Source organism: Poeciliopsis prolifica, unplaced genomic scaffold (genome assembly GCF_027474105.1).
Source record: "Poeciliopsis prolifica strain line A6 unplaced genomic scaffold, Auburn_PproV2 SCAFFOLD032, whole genome shotgun sequence".
NCBI lineage: Eukaryota > Metazoa > Chordata > Actinopteri > Cyprinodontiformes > Poeciliidae > Poeciliopsis > Poeciliopsis prolifica.
In genome coordinates this window covers 627,281-638,475 of record NW_026562407.1, presented here as the reverse complement: position 1 = coordinate 638,475, position 11,195 = coordinate 627,281, and the positions used below count along the sequence as shown (strand labels likewise).

The window sequence follows — 11,195 nt, the reverse complement described above, 5'->3', positions numbered from 1 at the left end:
ACACCTGAACTCCCTGTCTGACCACAAAACAGGAAAAACAAAAAATAAAAATGGCAGCTTCCACTGTGAATAGAAACACATTACTTTAGTTAAGACCCTTAATTTGTCCCAATAAAGCTGCAGCAAAATCACCTAAATCCCCACAAACAGTCAGCAGACAAACAAGATCATTGCAGATCAAGGAGCTTTCATACATTTCACCTGTTGCAGCCAGGAAGAACTGAAACACACACAGAGCGAAAGAGAGAGAGAGACCCTAGAGGTCAGAGACCGTAACCCTGAAGCTTCAAATAAACAGACGAGCAGCAGAGGAAATTAATTTGTAAACTATTTAATCTGGTGGCAGAGAATGGAAAGAAACAACTCAGAGTATGGACCTTAACACTTAATACAGTAACTTCTAAAGTGATAGAAATATTACCTTTGATAACTCTATTTCAATGTTTATCAGTTTTGGTTAATCTCAAGTCTTTAATATTTCTTTGTATTTCTATGAAGTATTTTACTAGAGTAAATCATCCATCCATTTTCTAACAGCCTGGTACCCGGTGGTGTCAGGATGGATGCTGGTGCAGATCTAAAGCGAACGTTTTGGGCGAGAGGCGGGGTCACCCTGCGGTCACCCTGGACAGACAGAAGGCAGTCTTGCTCAAGAATATGTAAAATTATGAATATCTGATAGAATTAGGGAGAATTTTTCCTCTGACTGTGGAGTTTGAGTTTGAGGACCAACATCTTAAGTTCTGCATCGACCACATAGATCAGGGGTATCCAAACTTTTTGCAAAGGGGGCCAGATTTGGTGTGTTAAAATATAGGGGGGCCAACCTTGGCGGACGTTCTTTACATATAACAGCAATTAATTTAAATACATTTCAGCGAGCTGTTGTGTGTTTCACATTTGCTTTTTTATTTTAATTTCAGCCATCTTAAGCATATGTTTTGGTTCATTTGAAACATACATATCAAAATTCAATTGACATTGAAAATTGAAATTAAATATTCATTTAACTTCACTTTTTTAACACTAACTTTTTTGTAATAGTTGAAGAGAAGTAAATGTACTCTTGGGTGCAAATTACATTTGAAACATTAAAAAAAATCTCAAAATGGGAGTTTAATATTTACAGAATTTTTAAACACAATAACAGAGAAATTGTCATATCAACAAGTGCAGGGCTCATTTAAAATATGACAGTAACTATAAATGTTGATTAGCACACCTCTCTCTCACTTGGGGACCCGGGGACAGGATGCTGCGCACTAGTGAAACGGTGAAAGGTTTGCAATGCTTTGCGATCAGCGCTGCTACCTCGTAACTAGCCTTTGTAGCATTCTCGTTTGACTCTCGAGCTTTTGTAAAATATTGCTGCTGTGAGATTAAGCTAGCTTCAAGGTGTTTCAGTTTCTCGCTGCGTTCATTACCTGTGATCTTGTCATATGCCTCAGCATGTTTAGTTTGATAATGTCGCTTCAAAACAGCCACTGTCTCTTTACAAATGAGGCAAACACAGTTGTTATGTATTTCAATGAAGAAATAGTCCAATTTCCACCCATCCTTGAACCGTCGGCCCTCGCAGTCAACTTTTGCTAATTGCCGCCATTTTAGAAAATTGGGGGGACTCACATATTAATTTGCTGTTCCTATTTGAGCCTCTAGATGTCAGCACTTAGAACACGCAAGTAACAGCGCTGCTGCCCAATGTATTATACGCGGGCCAGGCGTTATTGATTCTATGACGGAGGCTGCGGGCCGGATGAAAATTGACCACGGGCCGCATTTGGCCCCCGGGCCGGACTTTGGACATGTCTGACATAGATACTGCCATTAAAAAGCAAAAACAACAAAAACTTCCACTTTCGGGTCATTTGTTGCAAATATCTGAAAAGAACTGGGTGATAAACTGGTGATTTCCCAAGATGCTCTTGATGCCTTCTTGATTCTGAACGATGCTGACCAGGAACTGTTTGCTCAGTTTCTCACTGTGTCTCTCGAGGAAATGACAGAAGCTCTTAGAGTCAAGTTTAGATCCACAAGTTTTGACAAAACTCTCAGTCCTCCGTATGAAACCAGAGAATGAGATTTTCACCAGAGTGATTGGATGTGGCCAACAGTGTCCATTCTGTACATTTTGCCTCCCTGCATCGACCAGAAGGTTTAGGTCTGTTACTTTCTTTACACTAAAATAAACTCTCAACAGACTTCTGCTCTTCTCTTGTTATCAGAGATTCTAGTTTTTGCAGTAGTGCCATAAATGATGAATCCCATCCTTAAAAAGAAAATAAGAAATATTCTCAGATTGGGAAATTCGTCCAGACGTGAATCTGAAGGCATCAGATTATTGGAAATATGTGATGGCCAAATACAACAAGAATTTGCAAAGAATGTGATTCAGGACCTGCTGACATTTCTGATTATTGGAAAAAATCACAAAAGAACAGGCAAAGAAAAGCTTCAAGGAGTCATTTCACATCAAGTGAAATATAAGTAATGCTTAGTTATAAGAACACAATTATTTCAGTTATTATTTCCCCTTTTTTGAAAGCAAACCTAATTTACATTTGGGGCTCATCTCTTTCACTGAAGATAGAATAAAACACTTAAAGTCTTTTTTCCTATGTCTCTTTTTTTCAATCAAAAATAATTAATAGGTAATGATTGTTATTGTTCTGTTTCCTTAGATAACATTTGACCAAATGAAATACTAAGAAGACATGTTTATGATTTCAAGTTTCTCTATGAAGTGGGTTACTTTGGGATTATGTTTTGCCTTGTTAGGATATTTGTTGTCCTTCAGTTGTATATCAATAAACTGAATTGAATCTGGGAACTACTTTGTTTTGTTTCTTGATATTTGATGTCAATGTTTTTTATCTTAATCATAGTTATTGTTTGCTGTGTCTGTGTAACAATCTTATTTATACTCTCTGGAGTTTTTATTTTCAATGTTAATAGTTTTACCCTTGTGTGTTAACAAACTCTTTCTCCTCAGCTCCTTTGCCTTTGTACTGCGGCTCTCAGTTGCTTTGGTTTTGCTCATCTGGTTCCCATGTCACCAATTATACCTCCACATTATTTAAGTTGTCTGGTTTCTATTGGTTTACTGTTCTACTGTTCTGGTTTTTATGGTTTACTCTCAGTAGCTCCAACTCATGCTTTCCTTCATCCTGTTGTATTTGGGTCGACTTCCTCAGTTTTCATTCTCAAATATGACTAACAAATCCAGCTCAACCCAATTGCTTCACATAATCCTTTTTTGTTACACCCTTCTGTAGGATTTGATGACTTTGTGTTGTTCTAATTATGCTAAAAATACATATGGTTTCCTCTTAAACAAAATTAGCTGAATTTTAGAACAATTATTTTTCTACCTTTTCATAAAATAAAAGAAAACAAATGCAGACCTGTTCTCGGCATTAGCTGTAGTTAAAATAGTTTTTTTCAGTACATAATACAATAGGTCTTTTTGTTTATGATAAGTTGAAAGTCCAGCTGTTTGGTAGCAAAAAAATGTCCATAAGTTCTTCCTTTCATTTAAAGAATGACTGGATGCCAGTTGATGCTGAGACATAGAAATACTGTGGAATAAAAATAGAAAACAAGCTTTCATTCAAGTTACATATCGTTAATGTTGCAAATAAGTTGAAGATCAAAACAGGGTTTTGTTGTTTGGGGTAGATCTTGCTTTTCTTTCAGCCCAAGAGGCACACTCACACATCAAGTTTATATTTCAGCTTGTCAGACGAGATGCAAAGTGCATCATAACATTTTGCTTTCATAGTGAAAAAGGTAAGTTTAGTCTATATCATGGTGTGTTATTTGCTTAGAACCAGATTAAGAGTTTTTTTTTTTGGAGAAGGGTTGTTTGTGTTTTATATATCATTAAAGTTGTGCAATTATAAAGTTGTAATATTATAACTCTTTCCCAAACTGCGTTAAACTGAGGAATACTGAGAATCTCTAGAATTTATTGTTGGTATTGGTTTAACAATCTCAACACATCAGAATCAAATTTTCAGCTGCAGGACTTTTTGTTTAAATAACTTTTTATTTCAAAGAAAGAAAACCAGTCTGACTGAGCTGGTCACGTCACAGATCACTATAAGGAAGCTTATTTTTCTTATTAAATTTACTTGACTTATAATTTAATGACTTTCTTCCGGCAATGCTGCGTCTTTTTAAAATTATAATATAACTTTGTCATCTTATGACTTTATTCTTGTGTTTGGAAAAAATAAATAAATCTTATCCTGGTCATTTGCCTCCATTATACTTGATTTACTGTCCTCTGCTGCCATTTTGTCAAACTTCTCCTCTATGACTGAAGACATTATCTCAAAACATTTGGCTTTGCATCCTCAGCTGTTGTGCTGTGCAGCTATTTCTACTGGCTTGAACACTGCTGCCACCTAGTGACCAGAAGCTTGTTCTTCAGCAGTTCCTCATGAATATGAATTATAAAGTCCTGCTTCTCACGACCCCCTTTACACCTCACCTGTCCTGTAGGGACACGGGCCCACTATTTGAAAACAAAACATAAAATTTGTCTGGAACATCATAGAATTACCATAATAAGCAAGAAGAATCAGTGTTCAAGTAGATGGAAGAAGCACCACCATTGGTAATCCTTTATACTGCAATGTTGATGTTTAACCATTATGACACGAGAAAGGGACTGAAAACATTCATTTATCATTCTGAATTTGTGATGCAATAGCAGATGAGAGGTATTTGCATTTTCATTATTTCGACTTTATTAATGGCTGTGGACAATATGTTGATCTAATAAATAAAGACTTTTCTTCTACAACCTTCAAGTAAAAAAGCATTAATGAGTCTCTGTTTTTATTCTTTACATCTACCAATGAAGGCCAATTAGTAGCCAAGGACAAAATGATTAAAAAAGGAAAATAAAAAGCTTTCCAATCATGCCTTCCTCCTGCCAAAACTTCCACCAAGCTTCTGCTTCCCTCTCTGACCCTCTGTAGCAGATTCTCTAGATACGGACATTTTGCCATAATCTTCTCCAAACTCCACCTCCCCACATTTATCTTTTCAGACAACACTGCTACTATTTTAGGTAGTTAGGAGAACCACAATTAACCCTATTGGCTAAAAACACAAAAAAATCTAAGACTATTTTCAAACTAAGAAGCTTATATACCTTAAGATTTTATACCTGTAAATAATTGAACATGTTTATCACAATTTGAGTTGAATAGAGGGACATGTGTATTTTACAGCACACTGCAAATTTCCAGCTTTATTTTCCTTATATAAAAACTCTAAGCATTATGAGCTAATGCTCAGAAAGGGAATCAGAAAAGGAACTGTGAACCTCTACACCCATTTTCTATTGTTTTCCAGATGCTATAAGATGCAATGTTCACTTATATGCAAACCGATGGGAATGCAGAGAAAGAACACCTTCCAAGAAGAGAACAGACTTTTTTTTTTCCTCAGAGATGAAAGTAGTTTTGTGCAAAACAACAAACAAAATCACAAGACCTTGTGACAATATTGGTTGAAAAATAAGTTTCATTAATCGGATTGCAAAGAAATTCACATAATCTGTTTTATAATAGAAAGTTAGAGAACTGAATCAATAAACAAAATAAATATATCCAAACAAGATTCTCAAAAAGTGTGCCTTGTGTCCTTCAGTTCAGTTTCAGTGTTTCCTGATACTGCTTGCACAGTTTGTCATAGTCATCACACTTTAGTCATGTGCTCTACAAACTGACGGACTCCACTCTCTAAGACTTTGTAATATCGTTTCAATTCCTCCAACTCAGCTCCAACTGTTTCACCACTTGGTCATGTTCCTCTTCAGCTCCTCTCAGCAGTTTCTCATACTCTGCCTTAACAGCTGTTATTTTCTCCTCCAGTTTGTTCTCATAGTACTGTTTGATTTGTAATTCTCTGTCATCCAACATCTTCATGGTTTCTTCATAGGTGTCATTTGAGTAGAACTGTCCTCCATTGTCATCTACCATCTTCTGGATCTTCTGCAGCAGAGTCAGAACTTGTCGACGATCACTAACTTGGAGGTTGTTGAACAAATGGTATCTGTTTCCAGCTTTCTTTAAGATCTCTTTCAATTCAGGTCCAGCATTCTTTAACTTCTGATCAAAGTCTGACTGAACCTCATCTCCATGGGTGAAGAGGATCAGGGTGTACTTCCAGGCCTCCTCTCCAAAGATTTCCTCCACCTTCATCACAGCCTCTCTTTCCTCTGCTGTGAAACGTCCAAATCTGATAACCAGTAGAATGGCATGTGGGCCTGGTGCCGTCATGTTGATGCATTTTGAGATTTCTCTCTTCACTATTTCCTCAGACTGATTGGTGTCAAAGAGACCAGGAGTGTCGACAACAGAAACCATCCAGTTGGAGACCATTTCTTGTTGTTTGGAGCATTCGGCGGTCTCTGTAGATGGAAAATACAAATTTATAGGCAAAATTAACAAATATGGAAGTGAATGACATGCAATTAAACTATTGTCCAGGTTCTATATTTCATTGTTACCTGAGGAGTGGTTGGTTGGTGCTTTGAAGGCTTCTCTTCCTAATATGGTGTTACCACTGGAGCTCTTTCCTGCACCAGTTTTTCCAACAAGAACTAGTCTGAAGTCTGAAACTGAACCAACAAAGAATGAAAAGTATTGAAAAGTAAAGAATTGAAAAGTATGGTGCACATTTCTATTCATCTCTTCCTCCATACTTTGTAGATGGAGGAAGAGATTTTTCAGCTGTCTAGCTGAATGTGAACATCCATCTCAGTCTTTATGAGACATAGATTTTTTTCCCCTCAATGCATGTATGGTAGTTTTCCACTTAATACAGTTTTCGATATAGTCAAAAAAGTAAAAAATATATATATTATCCCTCCAGAACACCTTCTTCCACATGTTTGCCTTTTCTTCTCTATGACTTTGAACAAACTGCAAACATTTCTTCTTTTGGCCATCTCTACAGATCCTCTACAGTTAAGGTGAGTCTCTTGGCTGCTTCTCTCCATCCTGTCAGCTCAGGTTGACAACTTGAAATGATAAATCTTGAGGTGTGCTTTAATCTTTCCAACGTCTTTCTCCCAAGCTGCCTGACTTGTTGCTTGGTCTTCATGACGTTGTTTTTCACTAATTGATGACAAAACTGAAGTCATCACACAAAGCCTGGATTTACTAAATCTTTCTTGAGTTGTAATTTTTCTCCTATTGCCGTTTGAGGACAGGTGGAGTACAACCTGGACACAGGACACGCTGGAGGGACTATTACAAGTTACTACTCTGCATAGATTAACAGAAGCACTTACAGGCGTTGGACAATGAAACTGAAACACCTCTCATTTTAGTGGGGAGGTTTCATGGCTGAATTGGACTAGCCTGGTTGTCAATCTTCATTAATTGCACCAGTAAGAGCAGAGTGTGAAGGTGCAATTAGCGGGGTAAGAGCAGTTTGCTCAAAATATTGCAATGCACACAGCATTATGGGTGACATACCAGTTCAAAAGAGGACAAATTGTTTGTTGCACGTCTTGCTGGCGCATCAGTGACCAAGACAGCAAGTCTTTGTGATGTGTCAAGAGCCACGGTATGTAGGGTAATGTCAGCATACCACCAAGAAGACGAACCACATCCAACAGGATTAACTGTGGATGCAAGAGAAGCTGTCTGACAGGGATGTTCGGGTGCTAACCCGGATTGTATCCAAAAAACATAAAACCACGGTGCCCAAATCATGGCAGAATTAAATGTGAACCTCAACTCTCCTGTTTACACCAAAACTGTCCGTCGGGAGCTCCACAGGGTCAATATACACGGCCGGGCTGCTATAGCCAAACCTTTGGACACTCGTGCCAATGCCAGCGTCGGTTTCAATGGTGCAAGGAGCGAAAATCTTGGGCTGTGGACAATGTGAGCATGTATTGTTCTCTGATGAGTCCACCTTTACTGTTTTCCCCACATCCAGGAGAGTGACGGTGTGGAGAAGCCCCAAAGAAGCGTACCACCCAGACTGTTGCATGCCCAGAGTGAAGCATGGGGGTGGATCAGTGATGTGTGGGCTGCCATATCATGGCATTCCCTTGGCTCCATACTTGTCCAAGACGAATTGACGCCGTCTTGGCCGCAAAAGGAGGCCCTACACCATACTAATAAGTTATTGTGGTCTAAAACCAGGTTTTTCAGTTTCATTGTCCAACCCATGTACAGTTGTGGTCAAAAGTTTACATACACTTGTAAAAAACATAATGTCATGGCTGTCTTGAGTTCCCAATAAGTTCTACAACTCTTATTTTTTGATTGGTCAGGATGGTCAAGAGTCAACAAGAATCACCAAAAGCAGGACTGCAAGGATTTGGAAGCTGGAACACAGGTGTCAGTCTCCACAGTCAAGCGTGTTTTACATCGCCATGGACTGAGAGGCTGCCATGCAAGAAAGAAGCCCTTGCTTCAGAAAAGGAACCTTAAGATTCGGCTGAAGTTTGCTGCTGATCACATGGACGAAGATAAAACCTTCTGGAGGAAAGTTCTGTGGTCAGACGAAACAAAAATTTAGCTGTTTGGCCACAACACCCAGAAGGAGAAAAGGTGAGGCCTTTAATCCCACACCATGCCTACTGTCAAGCATGGTGGTGGTAGTATTATGCTGTGGGGCTGTTTTGCTGCCAGTGGAACTGGTTCTTTGCAGAAAGTAAATGGGATAATGAAGAAGGAGGATTACCTTCAAATTCTTCAGGGAAAACTTAAAACCATCGGCCCGAAGGTTGGGTCTTGGGCGCAGTTGGGTGTTCCAACAGGACAATGACCCAAAACACACATCAAAAGTGGTAAAGGAATGGATAAACCAGGCTAGAATTAAGGTTTTAGAATGGCCTTCCCAAAGTCCTGACTTAAACCCCATTGAGAACATGTGGACAGTACTAAAGAAACAGGTTCATGCAAGAAAACCATCACATTTAGCTGAACTGCACCAATTCTGTCAAGAAGATGGTCTAACATTCGACCTGAAGCTTGCCAGGAGCTTGTGGATGGCTACCAAAAGCGCCTAGTTGCTGTGAAAATGGCCAAGGGACATGTAACCAAATACTAATGTTGCTGTATGTATATTTTGACCCAGCAGATTTGGTGACATTTTCAACAGACCCATAATAAATTTATGAAAGAACCAAACTTTATGACTGTTTTTTGTGACAAACAAGTATGTGTTTCGATCACTCTATCACAGAAAAATAAGAGTTGTAGAACTTATTGGGAACTCAAGACAGCCATGACATGATGCTTTTTACAATTGTATGCAAACTTTTGACCACAACTGTATCTCATTTCCTATTCTTGGTTGAAAATATTCTCAAACTGAAATCTGCCAGCGACATTAATAATTTCTTAAGTTTATGTAGATGGCTGAATGTAACTACATAATGGAGGTCATATAATTGAGAAAAGAATAACTAAAAAGAATTTTCTCTTACCTTGAGAATTGTATTGCAAAGCTACAGGTAAGAAAATATTAGCATGAAAGTGTCAACAACATTTTTCTCCCAATCTGTCAGCCTTGTTGCTTGGTTGAAGGACTGATATGGTCAGCAGCAAACATGAAAGTCATCCCTGGAAACCAGAGCCTTTCTTGCACGATTTATTCTTTCAATAACATAAAGAATAAATTAATCCCTCAAATAAAACTTAAGCTCCAAGTTATCTGTTCTCACCGATTTTTTATTTTTGTGTTATTGAAAATGTAATTTACATAACTCTGGATTTTCAAAGAATGTATTTTGTGTCTGCGATGGCAACAGATTCCCTCTCTAGAATCGATAAAGTACATGGTAATTTGGAACAGCATGTAAACAATATTAAATCAGATGCATTAATGGTTTGTCCACAAATAAATATGTATGATGTTGGAATTTAAGAAATATTTCAACATAGTTCAATGAACAGGGAAGACAATTTCCAGGTATGTTTCAAGAGACTAAATTGCTGGTGTGTCTGTGTCAACAACTTCAACAAAATGCTGTGCACTAAGTATTTGATAAAATTGCTTACATATTTAATTTTTTTCCCACATTGTGAGTCCCCACATGATTTCAGAAATATATGACACTCTGTCAAAATTGATGACATAACTGAGTAAAAAGGCACCAACATAACAAAATTACACATTAATACGTCTTTTTATTTTTTCCATGTATATAATACATTTTACATTATTTTATTTAATTCCTTAGTTGTAATTTTCAATACTAGTGTTTAGTTTAGTTTTGTCATTGTGCTGAATATCCTTCAATAAAGACAAAATTCATTCACAGTAACTGAGAAAATAATATAAAATGTAATTTTAAAGTATTTGGGGGGAAAAAATCCCATCAAAACTGAAACTGCAACCACAGCTGAGACCAAACCTTCTGGAGGTTCATCTTTGCTCATTCTGCGGACAAGTCTCTTTGCGGGGCCTGGAGACAGAGACGGTAGTGCAATTAATTTAATAATAATAGATAATATTTTCAAATTCCCAATAGGCAACACACCAAGGTCACTCCTCCCTGCAAGGGGCTATTTATAAATTTCAATGCCTGTTTGTACTGTAACCGAACTCCGTCTCACATACGGCTCAAACGGACACATTTATCAGGAATGACAACAGAACTTAGACTCAGGAACCAAAAAGACGATTAAATCCTTTTTAAAGTTATTCCATAATCTGAACGCGTCTTATGAACTATTCAGAAGTTATTCTAAACCAATCACAACAATAAAAACACGTAAAAGATTCTCAAACTCACCTTTCTCTCTGCTGTCCGTCATCCCAACAGCAACACTGTGAAGTTTTATTTCAGTCATTTACTGCTCAGAAATCAGCGACACTTGATCGAGGTTTTGGCCATTTCCGGTGATACACCGTCAAAATAAAATAAAGCAAGTAGGTCAATAAAAGAACTATTTTTCTCTCCAAGTAAATTGTATAAACTCAGCTAATCATATAACATTTACAAACTATAAATTTGTAACTGAATATCTTCACCTCTATCTCTATTTATTTTACTTTAATTACCTCCAAATAAATGTATTACAAACATTTATTTTGTAGGTTAAATAGAAGTGAAACATTTTATTTTAGTTTTATTATCATTTTCAAATCAGTCTTAATTACTTTAGACAGTAACAAACTGAATCAATAAAAAGTTGAACGAGGAATTT

General features: G+C 37.4%; 1 pseudogene; it reads right to left on the bottom strand.

The window, feature by feature from the left end:
- Positions 1–5,531: 5,531 nt before the first annotated feature.
- LOC129373239 (GTPase IMAP family member 9-like) lies at positions 5,532–10,882 on the bottom strand (annotated as a pseudogene).
- Between the last annotated feature and the right edge of the window lie 313 nt (positions 10,883–11,195).